The sequence below is a fragment of the Coregonus lavaretus genome (assembly GCF_964263955.1).
Source record: "Coregonus lavaretus genome assembly, chromosome: 24".
Lineage (NCBI taxonomy): Eukaryota > Metazoa > Chordata > Actinopteri > Salmoniformes > Salmonidae > Coregonus > Coregonus lavaretus.
The window spans coordinates 40,779,723-40,790,647 of NC_140011.1; positions in this window are offsets into that span (position 1 = coordinate 40,779,723).

Consider the following 10,925-nt stretch of genomic DNA (forward strand, 5'->3'; position numbering starts at 1 on the left):
TTGGACGTACTGCCAAATTCTCTAAAACAACGTTTTATGATAGAGAAATGAACATTCAATTGTCTGGCAACAGCTCTGGTGGACATTCCTGCAGTCAGTATGCCAATTGTACGCTCCCTCTACTTGAGACATCTGTGGCATTGTGTTGTGTGACAAAAGGACACATTCCCAGCACAAGGTGCACCTGTGTAATGATCATGCTGTTTAATCAGCTTCTTGATATGCCACACCTGTCAGGTGGATGGATTATCTTGGCAAAGGAGAAACACTCACTAACAGGGATGTAAACAAATTTGTGCATAACATTTTAGAGAAATAAGCTTTTTCTGGGATCTTTTATTTCAGCTCATGAAACATGGGACCAACACTTTACATGTTGTGTTTATATGTTTGTTCAGTATAATACAAACTGGCGAGCTCTATGCAAGCCCAATCAATGATTACACTTTTAATCTTTAACATATTTTACACTCTGAGTCACTAGCTAAATTTCCATCCAATTGGCGACAGATGTTCATGCAAATATTCTATAATCCACATAAAGAAAATATTTATATTTTCCCCGCAGTGGTGTTTCCACCAAACGGAATTGTTGCTGATAAAAGTCTGTGCCTGATGACAGTGCACACAAAATGTACTTTTTCACTTAAGTTATGTACCAAATAAAAATGTAATGTTCAATGTGTTTCCATCACAAAAACTGTTCCGTTAAATAGCAAATGTATCTACTTTGGTCTTGGCATATGCTCTCTAGCCAACAGCTCGCAGATGCTGTGCGGGTAGGCAGTGGTGTAAAGTACTTAAGTAAAAATACTTTAAAGTACGACTTAGGTCTTTTTTTTTTAGGAACCTGTACTTTATTATATATACACTGCTCAAAGAAATAAAGGGAACACTTAAACAACACAATGTAACTCCAAGTCAATCACACTTCTGTGAAATCAAACTGTCCACTTAGGAAGCAACACTGATTGACAATACATTTCACATGCTGTTGTGCAAATGGAATAGACAACAGGTGGAAATTATAGGCAATTAGCAAGACACCCCAAATAAAGAAGTGGTTCTGCAGGTGGTGACCACAGACCACTTCTCAGTTCCTATGCTTCCTGGCTGATGTTTTGGTCACTTTTGAATGCTGGCGGTGCTTTCACTCTAGTGGTAGCAAGCGGGTTCACACTGAGCACGTGACAGAGTCTGGAGACGCCGTGGAGAACGTTCTGCTGCCTGCAACATCCTCCAGCATGACCGGTTTGGCGGTGGGTCAGTCATGGTGTGGGGTGGCATTTCTTTGGGGGGCCGCACAGCCCTCCATGTGCTCGCCAGAGGTAGCCTGACTGCCATTAAGTACCGAGATGAGATCCTCAGACCCCTTGTGAGACCATATGCTGGTGCGGTTGGCCCTGGGTTCCTCCTAATGCAAGACAATGCTAGACCTCATGTGGCTGGAGTGTGTCAACAGTTCCTGCAAGAGGAAGGCATTGATGCTATGGACTGGCCCGCCCGTTCCCCAGACCTGAATCCAATTGAGCACATCTGGGACATCATGTCTCGCTCCATCCACCAACGCCACATTGCACCACAGACTGTCCAGGAGTTGGCGGATGCTTTAGTCCAGGTCTGGGAGGAGATCCCTCAGGAGACCATCCGCCACCTCATCAGGAGCATGCCCAGGCGTTGTAGGGAGGTCATACAGGCACCAGGCGAGTGCAATTATCTACCAGGTAGAAATAAAAAACAGAAGTGTTTCGGCCCTCCAGGACCGGAATTGAAGAACCCTGTCCTACTTACAAAGCATGTAGAGGTCTGTAATTTTTATCATAGGTACACTTCAACTGTGAGAGACAGAATCTAAAACAAAAATCCAGAAAATCACATTGTATGATTTTTAAGTAATTAATTTGCATTTTATTGCATGACATAAGTATTTGATCACCTACCAACCAGTAAGAATTCCGGCTCTCACAGACCTGTTAGTTTTTCTTTAAGAAGCCCTCCTGTTCTCCACTCAATGGCAAAGACCAGAGAGCTGTGTAAGGACATCAGGGATAAAATTGTAGACCTGCACAAGGCTGGGGTGGGCTACAGGACAATAGGTAAGCAGCTTGGTGAGAAGGCAACAACTGTTGGCGCAATTATTAGAAAATGGAAGAAGTTCAAGATGATGGTCAATCATCCTCGGTCTGGGGCTCCATGCAAGATCTCACCTCGTGGGGCATCAATGATCATGAGGAAGGTGAGGGATCAGTAGTTCTGGGATCAGCCCAGAACTACACTGTAGTCAATGACCTGAAGAGAGCTGGTGTAGTGTATTAGGATTATGTCTTTGTTAATGTTTTTCATGAAGAAATGGAATGTTGTTTATGTTAGGTCAAAAGTAGCCAGTTGTAGGGTGACGCCCCAGGGGAGACAGGTGATTGGACCGCAGAGGGAGCAACCCATATTTTTACATTGTTTATAAGTATATGCTGGAGGCACAGGAAAGCAGAGCAGCCATTACAATTCGAGGACACTGCTCTCCGGGGGATCTTGACTCCTGTAACTCATGCTGAAAGCTTGTGATATGAATAAAACTTATGATCAAAGGTTCAGTATGAGCGGACTCCTTTGTTTATCAGCAATAATTGCCAGCATTTACTCGATACGACAAATGGCGCCCAACGTGGGGCTGGTCTGCAAATCTTCTTTGTTTCATTCGTTGCCGCCAAGCTAACTCGTTCTGAAGTCATGGCCAGAAAAGGGTGAGTTTTTCTCACAGCTTTGGGAGTTTGTTAGTTTGGATACTATTTGTGTACACTGGAGAAATGTACCATTAGGACCGAAATGTGCCTCGTGTGGCGTTATTGCTGAGAACTGGGGGTCTGGCTAATCATTATCAATTGTTGCACTGGTAGACAGGGCAAAAGGGGGGAGAGTAGGCTTGGAATTTTAGAGCAATCGATGGTAGGGATTAAGGCAGATATTGGCAGATGTACAAGGCAGAGATACGTATACATTAGGGAACTGCACCATTTAAGACCCCGGGGTGGGCCATCTATTGATGGGCCGAAAATCCGTTTGCGCGTTAGAATGTGCATTTGGTGGGTTCTAAAGAACTCGGGTTGATGAGATTTATCTGATTGTGATTATTGCTCATCGTTCATCCGACGGGATGTCTGCTTGGGGGTAATCTCTCAGTGGATGGTCATTGAACCCACGGCATCACAAACGGTAGAGAAATAAACAAAGGAAAAAGGGCAGTGAAGGTACCTGGGGTGTGTTTCATGCCACATTGTACATAAAGGCTAAGGCTAAATGCTAAATGCTAATTGTGTTGCGTGCTACATGCTAACGGGTGACCTTAGGGGGGGCATTGCGATGGAATAAGCCTCTTAAATTATGTTTGTGTGTAGAATTCAGAGTTCTATGCAATTGTGAGCTCTGTTAAGTGTTATTGTTTGACTATACGTGTAAAAAAGAGAGGCTGTGGTAGAATGCTGGCGTTTGAGAAAGTATTTTTGAATGTATCGCGCATGCGTGGGATTTTACTAGACTACAACACGTTGGTTGCTAAAACTACAACACGGGATTGTGGGTAAATGGGTCATATTTCTGTTAGACTGGGCTGCAGGGGGAGACAGAGACATAGACGAGGGAACAAAGAGGAGAGATTTTAACACGAATCTTCTAGTTTTAAAGCGGCTGTTGTTTGAAAATGAAACTATTTGTTGAGATGTAGTGAATTTATAAATTAGATATATGTTGACGGATTATAATAAATTAAATTAAATGACGGATTAAAATAAATAAAAATGTTATTGAGCTATTTAGTCCTGAGTTAAGTCTTAGAGCGAATATGAGTGGGGGAATATTGAATGTGGATAACTCAGTGATTGCATGACTGCTAAATTCTTTTTCTGTTTCTATGCTCTTTTGTCATATGAGAGGAACGATAGGACGAGACGAGAGGAGAGAGAGGGAGAAAGAAAGAGAGGTGCTGCGTGACATCACGTGACAGGGGGAGGATCGAGTCAAAAAGGTTTTGGTACTGGTCTGTTTGCAAAATCTTCCCCTACAGGATATTTGATGTTATGACAATTTCACAGAGGCTTGGCAACAGACTGATCATTTGAATACAATTTGCATTTTGCAGTCTCTGGCATCACTTGGGTTTGATTGCAGTTGGGTTGGAAATCGAGTACTGACATTATTCTGTAAAATTAAGATAATTAGGTGCTTATAGAGCAAGGGGGTTTATGGGAATTGTAGTGTTGTAAGGTTAGAGGGCTTTGTTTTTAGGATTGGTAAGGTAGCCACTAATTGATAAATTGGTAAGATAGGATATAGAAATAAAAAATTGGTTTTTTAATTGATTTTTTAATTGATTTTTTATTTTAATTTAAAAAAAAATTGGAATAAAAAGTTTAATTGCATTTTTAATATTCATATTTTGGTTGATTGATAAAAAAAAAATTGGGGTTGTTTAGGTTATATTAATAATTAAAGGGGGGAAGCCATAGGCTATATAGTCTAAAATAAAATAAGTCACAATAAAGGAATATAAAAGAGTAGTTACAATGGGGAGAAAGGACAGCAAGGCTATGAAAGTCATTACACCGGTTGATATAGTTGAAAATAGTAATCCTTTAACTAAAGTATTGCTAGGTTATCCGGCAAATGAAACAAAAGTTGCCCTTCATTCTCAAACAAAAACTGATAAAAGATTCCAGCGATAAGATAAACAAAGGTATAGAGGAAAATGCTAAAGGAAGAGAAGGCGACAGAAAAACTAATGGCAGAAGTTAGTACACCTTTCTCACACACGGAATCAGCAAAAAGACACCCACCTTACGAGAAGGAAGTAGAGCTTAGGGATGTTTATCCTCAGCTTCCAGTGATCCTCCAGCAGGGTGATTATTGCATCAGAGATGAAGATGAACGAATAATAGAGAGAGGACAAGCAGAAACGACGATAAAGATGAATTCAAAACTCCAGAAGGAAGAAAATGAGATGTCTGGAAGAGAAGAGTGAGGTTAAGGAAGATGGAACTTGAAGAAGATGATGAAGATGAAGATCAGAGTGATTGAGAAGAGATCATGGGTGGATATGACTCTGTGATCAGAAGGAAGTTGGCAAGAGAGGAAAGAAGGATACTAGAGATTTGATCTCTGATGGAAGTTGAAGGAAGAAGGATACAAGAGATTCGAGTTCAGATGAAGACAGCGATAAAGAGGAGACTAAAGGTGCTGTGTATTCAAAAGGAGTTTATCCTACAAGGACTGGCACAGAAGAAATAGAAGGAGATATAGACCGATGCTTATCATGCCTGGATAAAGCGAATAGTTTAGAAGAAGTAACACAACTGGATGAACAACTCAAGAAGGGAAGATACAGAAGAAAACCTGCTGAGAAAAGAATCCCAAGAATTGGAGGAGAAGAATACATTGAGGTCAAGGAAAGGCCAATAGTAAGAAGATGATGGAAGATGATATTTCGAGGACAGAACTTAGAATATAAGCTTTTGAAGAATCCTGATATGTCAACAGCAAGAAAGAACAGGATCAAGAAACTCTCAGAAAACTCAATCATACAACTGGTGGAGAAGAGAAGGCTTTGGTTAGGAAGAATCAGAGTGAACCAAATCAACAATCACTGCTACAGCTTCAACTGAACAAGGCCAACCGCAATTGTACCAGCCACCAAGGGGGGTACCAGTTATCCATATCCACAGCCAGTTTCGGGACAGACACAGAATTGGAGAGGAAGAGGACGAGAAGGCTTAGAAGGAGGAGGAAGATTTAAGCTACACTTCCAGCAACTTTCAGAAGAGTGTTATAATTGTGGACAGATTGGTCACTTTACCTGTGAGTGCAATAAGTCAGGAGGAAACATCAGAGGGAAATTCAGAGGAAGATACAGGGGCCAGTCAAAATCACCTGTTCTCCAGGTGAACCCCTACAGGGGTCCAGAGCAAGGATTCTAGAGGAGCCTAGAAGATACGAAGGGGGGTGTCAGCTGGTAGCACCAATTAGGAAGAAAATATCTAACAATTGAAGTAAAAACAAAGGACTAGGAGAGGTGAATAGTGGAAAAGCTTTTATCTGTGTTCAGCCTAAAGAGGTTAAACATCTCACTATGTAAAATTAACTAATTAGGATAGGGATTTGAGGTAGTAAAACAGCTAATTACTCTTAAGGAACCAATTGAGCTCTGCTATAAAAATCAAGGAGAAATTAAAATAGACATACTAATATTAGAACATATACCTATTGCATTGTGGGAAAGAGATGCATGGTGTAAATTGAACTGTACAATAAGATGTACACTAGACGACTGTCTGGTAGAGGATAAAAACAAAAAAAGAATAGGGTTTTTGGGAATCATATTTGCTTAAAAAGATAATATCATAGGAAGGATAATAATCTATTAGACTGCCTATTAGACAATCTGTCTGGAAAATAAAGTTAAAAGGGGTGACTGTTATTCTGGGTTACATTCCTACACAAAGAGATTTCAGGCTAGGCTAAAAGATGTTTAGTCGTTTGCCAAGTCTGTGTGTGAAGAAGTCAGAAGCAGGTGGGGACTTCCCGATCACATATTCTAAAAATTTGGTGGTAAAGGGATTTTGTGAATAAATCAGTGGAAAAAGGGTTTTAAAAGTTAGGAGAAAACATTAGATTAAAAAAAGTTAGGAGAACTAGGGTTGAAGGAACTCTAAGACAGTAAGCTAAGTTTCAAAGTTAGTAGTAAGAGAGAGAGAACAGTGGTGAAGGACATTTTAGAGTTTAGTGGGAAGATAGATATGGTAGGAGTTTAGATCTGTTAGGAGCAGATGCATTGAGAAAGTATGCGTTGTTGAATGATAAGAGAAGATTGAGGGTGATTGAGTATCTATATTTACAATTCCCAGCAGGAAGATCAAGGTAACTGTAGGTGTATTTTTTATAATCAAAAGTTTGAAAGTGAGGGTTTAGAGTAGGAAGAGAGAGTGAATGTAAGTTACATTTACGTCATTTGACACTAGTGGTGATAGATGGAAGTACAAGCAAAGAGTTCAAAGCTTTGGGGAAACTAGATGAAGTAACAATAAGGACATTAACACGTCAGTCTATTAAAACAACAGTGAGAAGCAATTTAACTCTTTCAACATTGATAGTTATTCAAGCCATAAATATATCGCATTTGATTATAAGGGAACCAATAGCTCCAGCACCAATTTTAGAGGAAAAGACTGTTATTAGGGTTAGGATGAGTGATCCAGCTCATCTTCATTGTAGATTTGAGAGATGGAGTGGAGAGGGGACGTTCCTCCCACATGGAGAGATAATTATGGAGAAGAAGTATTGTCATCAGGACCAGATGTAGAAGCTGTTGCACCTAGTCAAAGGAGGTATAGTTTGTACAACGATATGAAGTGGAAGAGGGTTATGAGTGATTGTTCACTTATTTTGCGTAATGTTACAGAGAAAGATCAGGGAGAATATATGTGTACATATCTAGTGCAAGCATTAAAATTTGTTCCGGTTAAGAATTACTGGTTAAAAGGCTATGTAATTCGTAAAGTGACGCTTATAATGGAAGATTTGAAATCTGTTGAAGCTTCCACAGTCACCAAAGGAGTTCAGGAGAAGTATATTATAGTAGCCACTCCAATAGTAGATAATACACAGAGGATATCGGTAACTTTCCCACTAGAAGTAGTTAAGGGTGTTAATACATCAACTAAATCAACTACTTTAATGGTAACTTTGAAAAGGGTTTAATGATGCGACGGCAATAACAAATGTAGGAAGTATGACACCGACAACAACCTTTCTGAAATTAAAGGGGGTAGCAAGAGGGACTCAGGGGTTTATGATACGGATAGAGAGTGCTGTCAATGGTAGTAAGGATAGGGTTAAAATAGGAGAGCAGATAGTAGTAGAGAACAATATAGATTCATCTGAAATAGTGAAGGATACTATCATGGAGGTACAGGATGAGGTCTTTGATTTTAATGGCAGCTTTGGTAGCACTGTGTGTGATGTTTGTAATGTGTTACTGACCTTTGAGAAAGCTATGATATTGAGCTAGGTTGGAGTAGTGATGCCTGGAGACAACACTCAGATGCCGTTGTTGACTGTTCCTGATCTGGATGAAGATGGACAAGTGGGACTGGATGATAAATATCATTTTTTGAATATTTGATCATTTAATTTTTTTTTTTTTTTTCAATATTAGGGTGATTTTAGAATGATTTTATGAATCAAAGGGGGGAAGTGTATGAATGAATCACATTATCCTATTTCATTATTCTATCATTTATATTGATTCATACATCATTTATATATAATTTTTATATTCTTAGTTGATATTGATGTTTAATTTGAAAGTGTTGTTTTGCAAAAGATACTGTTTGGTCTTTTCTTTTCTTCCAGAAGCATTTGGGGGAATATGTGGAGATTGAAATACTCAAACAAGGACAATATGAAGGGACAATATGAAAGGACAATGACTGGAGGAGATGGAACAAGGAGGGTGTGGAAAGATTCCGATTCCATCATCAACAATACATTGGAAGTCGAGACTACGGGGGAGATGAAGTGTAGTGGACTACATTCCAGTGTCTGCAATGAAATATAGACATATTTGCATGTGTAATACATAATGTGTCATATTCTTAGGTATTAATCTTTGTAGAATGATATTTGATGTTATTGAATACATGTGGGGAACTTAGATGTTTTTGTTTATTTCGTGAATGCTTAGGGACAGGGAGTCTAGGCAGGGAGAGGTCCACTATAGGGTCCGATGGGTTGACCAGCCTTGGTGTGGACATTTTTGATAGTATTTTGTTTGCAGGGACTTACATGTGTGTTTAAATTGCATCATAGTTTCAAATGCATTTATAAAGATTTATGGATTCATCGGGAGTACCTAGGTGGTTGCCTGGGGCAGAGGGACCGTGAGAGAATTTTACTGTCTTGATTGATGGATGGATTTGGAACGAAGGTTGCCAGACAGTTTTTCGCTCTCACACTCCATAAAGATTTGTTCATATTTCATAGTAATGTATTCACACTTCATAAACAGTTATTCATATTTCATAGAAAGGTATATACACTCTAGAGAAGAATGTTTTTTGGTTTAATGTTAAAGATACTCAATAAGATAAATTGTTACTTGTCATAATCCTATTCTGTTTGGTTTCGAGACTTTTAGTTCGTCTCGAAGGGGGGAATGTAGTGTATTAGGATTATGCCTTTGTTAGTGTTTTTCATGAAGAAATGGAATGTTGTTTATGTTAGGTCAAAAGTAGCCAGTTATGGGGTGACGCCCCAGGGGAGACTGGTGATTGGCCAGAAGAGGGAGCAACCCATATTTTTACATTGTTTATAAGTATATGCTGGAGGCACAGGAAAGCAGAGCAGCCATTACAATTCGAGGACACTGCTCTCCGGGGGATCTTGACTCCTGTAACTCATGCTGAAAGCTTGTGATATGAATAAAACGTATGATCAAAGGTTCAGTATGAGCGGACTCCTTTGTTTATCAGCAATAATTGCCAGCATTTACTCGATACGACACTGGGACCACAGTCTCAAAGAAAACCATTAGTAACACACTACGCCGTCATGGATTAAAATCCTGCAGCGCACGCAAGGTCCCCCTGCTCAAGCCAGCGCATGTCCAGGCCCGTCTGAAGTTTGCCAATGACCATCTGGATGATCCAGAGGAGGAATGGGAGAAGGTCATGTGGTCTGATGAGACAAAAATAGAGCTTTTTGGTCTAAACTCCACTCGCCGTGTTAGGAGGAAGAAGAAGGATGAGTACAACCCCAAGAACACCATCCCAACCGTGAAGCATGGAGGTGGAAACATCATTCTTTGGGGATGCTTTTCTGCAAAGGGGACAGGACGACTGCACCATATTGAGGGGAGGATGTATCGCGAGATCTTGGCCAACAACCTCCTTCCCTCAGTAAGAGCATTGAAGATGGGTCGTGGCTGGGTCTTCCAGCATGACAACGACCCGAAACACACAGCCAGGGCAACTAAGGAGTGGCTCCGTAAGAAGCATCTCAAGGTCCTGGAGTGGCCTAGCCAGTCTCCAGACCTGAACCCAATAGAAAATCTTTGGAGGGAGCTGAAAGTCCGTATTGCCCAGCGACAGCCCCGAAACCTGAAGGATCTGGAGAAGATCTGTATGGAGGAGTGGCCAAAATCCCTGCTGCAGTGTGTGCAAACCTGGTCAAGACCTACAGGAAACGTATGATCTCTGTAATTGCAAACAAAGGTTTCTGTACCAAATATTAAGTTATGCTTTTCTGATGTATCAAATACTTATGTAATGTAATAAAATGCAAATTAATTACTTAAAAATCATACAATGTGATTTTCTGGATTTTTGTTTTAGATTCCGTCTCTCACAGTTGAAATGTACCTATGATAAAAAATGAGACCTCTACATGCTTTGTAAGTAGGAAAACCTGCAAAATCGGCAGTGTATCAAATACTTGTTCTCCCCACTGTATATATATTGGACAACTTTCACATTTTCCCTGACACCAAAAAGTACTCTTTACATTTTGAATGCTTAACAGGACAGGAAATTGTCCAATTCACGCACTTATCAAGAGAACAACCCTGGTCATCCCTACTGCCTCGGCGGACTCACAAACGAAGCGTGTGTTTAAAGGTGTCTCAGTGGAGTGCCCCTGGCTATCCAAGAAAACGGTGCCATCCGGTTTGCTTTATATACTGTAAGGAATTTGAAATGATTTATACTTTTAATTTAGCTACATAAGTATATTTGATCAATTACATTTAAAATAATACTCAAGACTTTTACTCCAGTAGTATTTTACTGGTTGACTTTCACTTGAGTCATTTTCTATTAAGATATCTTTATTTTTACTCAAGTATGACAATTGGGTACTTTTTCCACCACTGCGTGTAGGCTCGT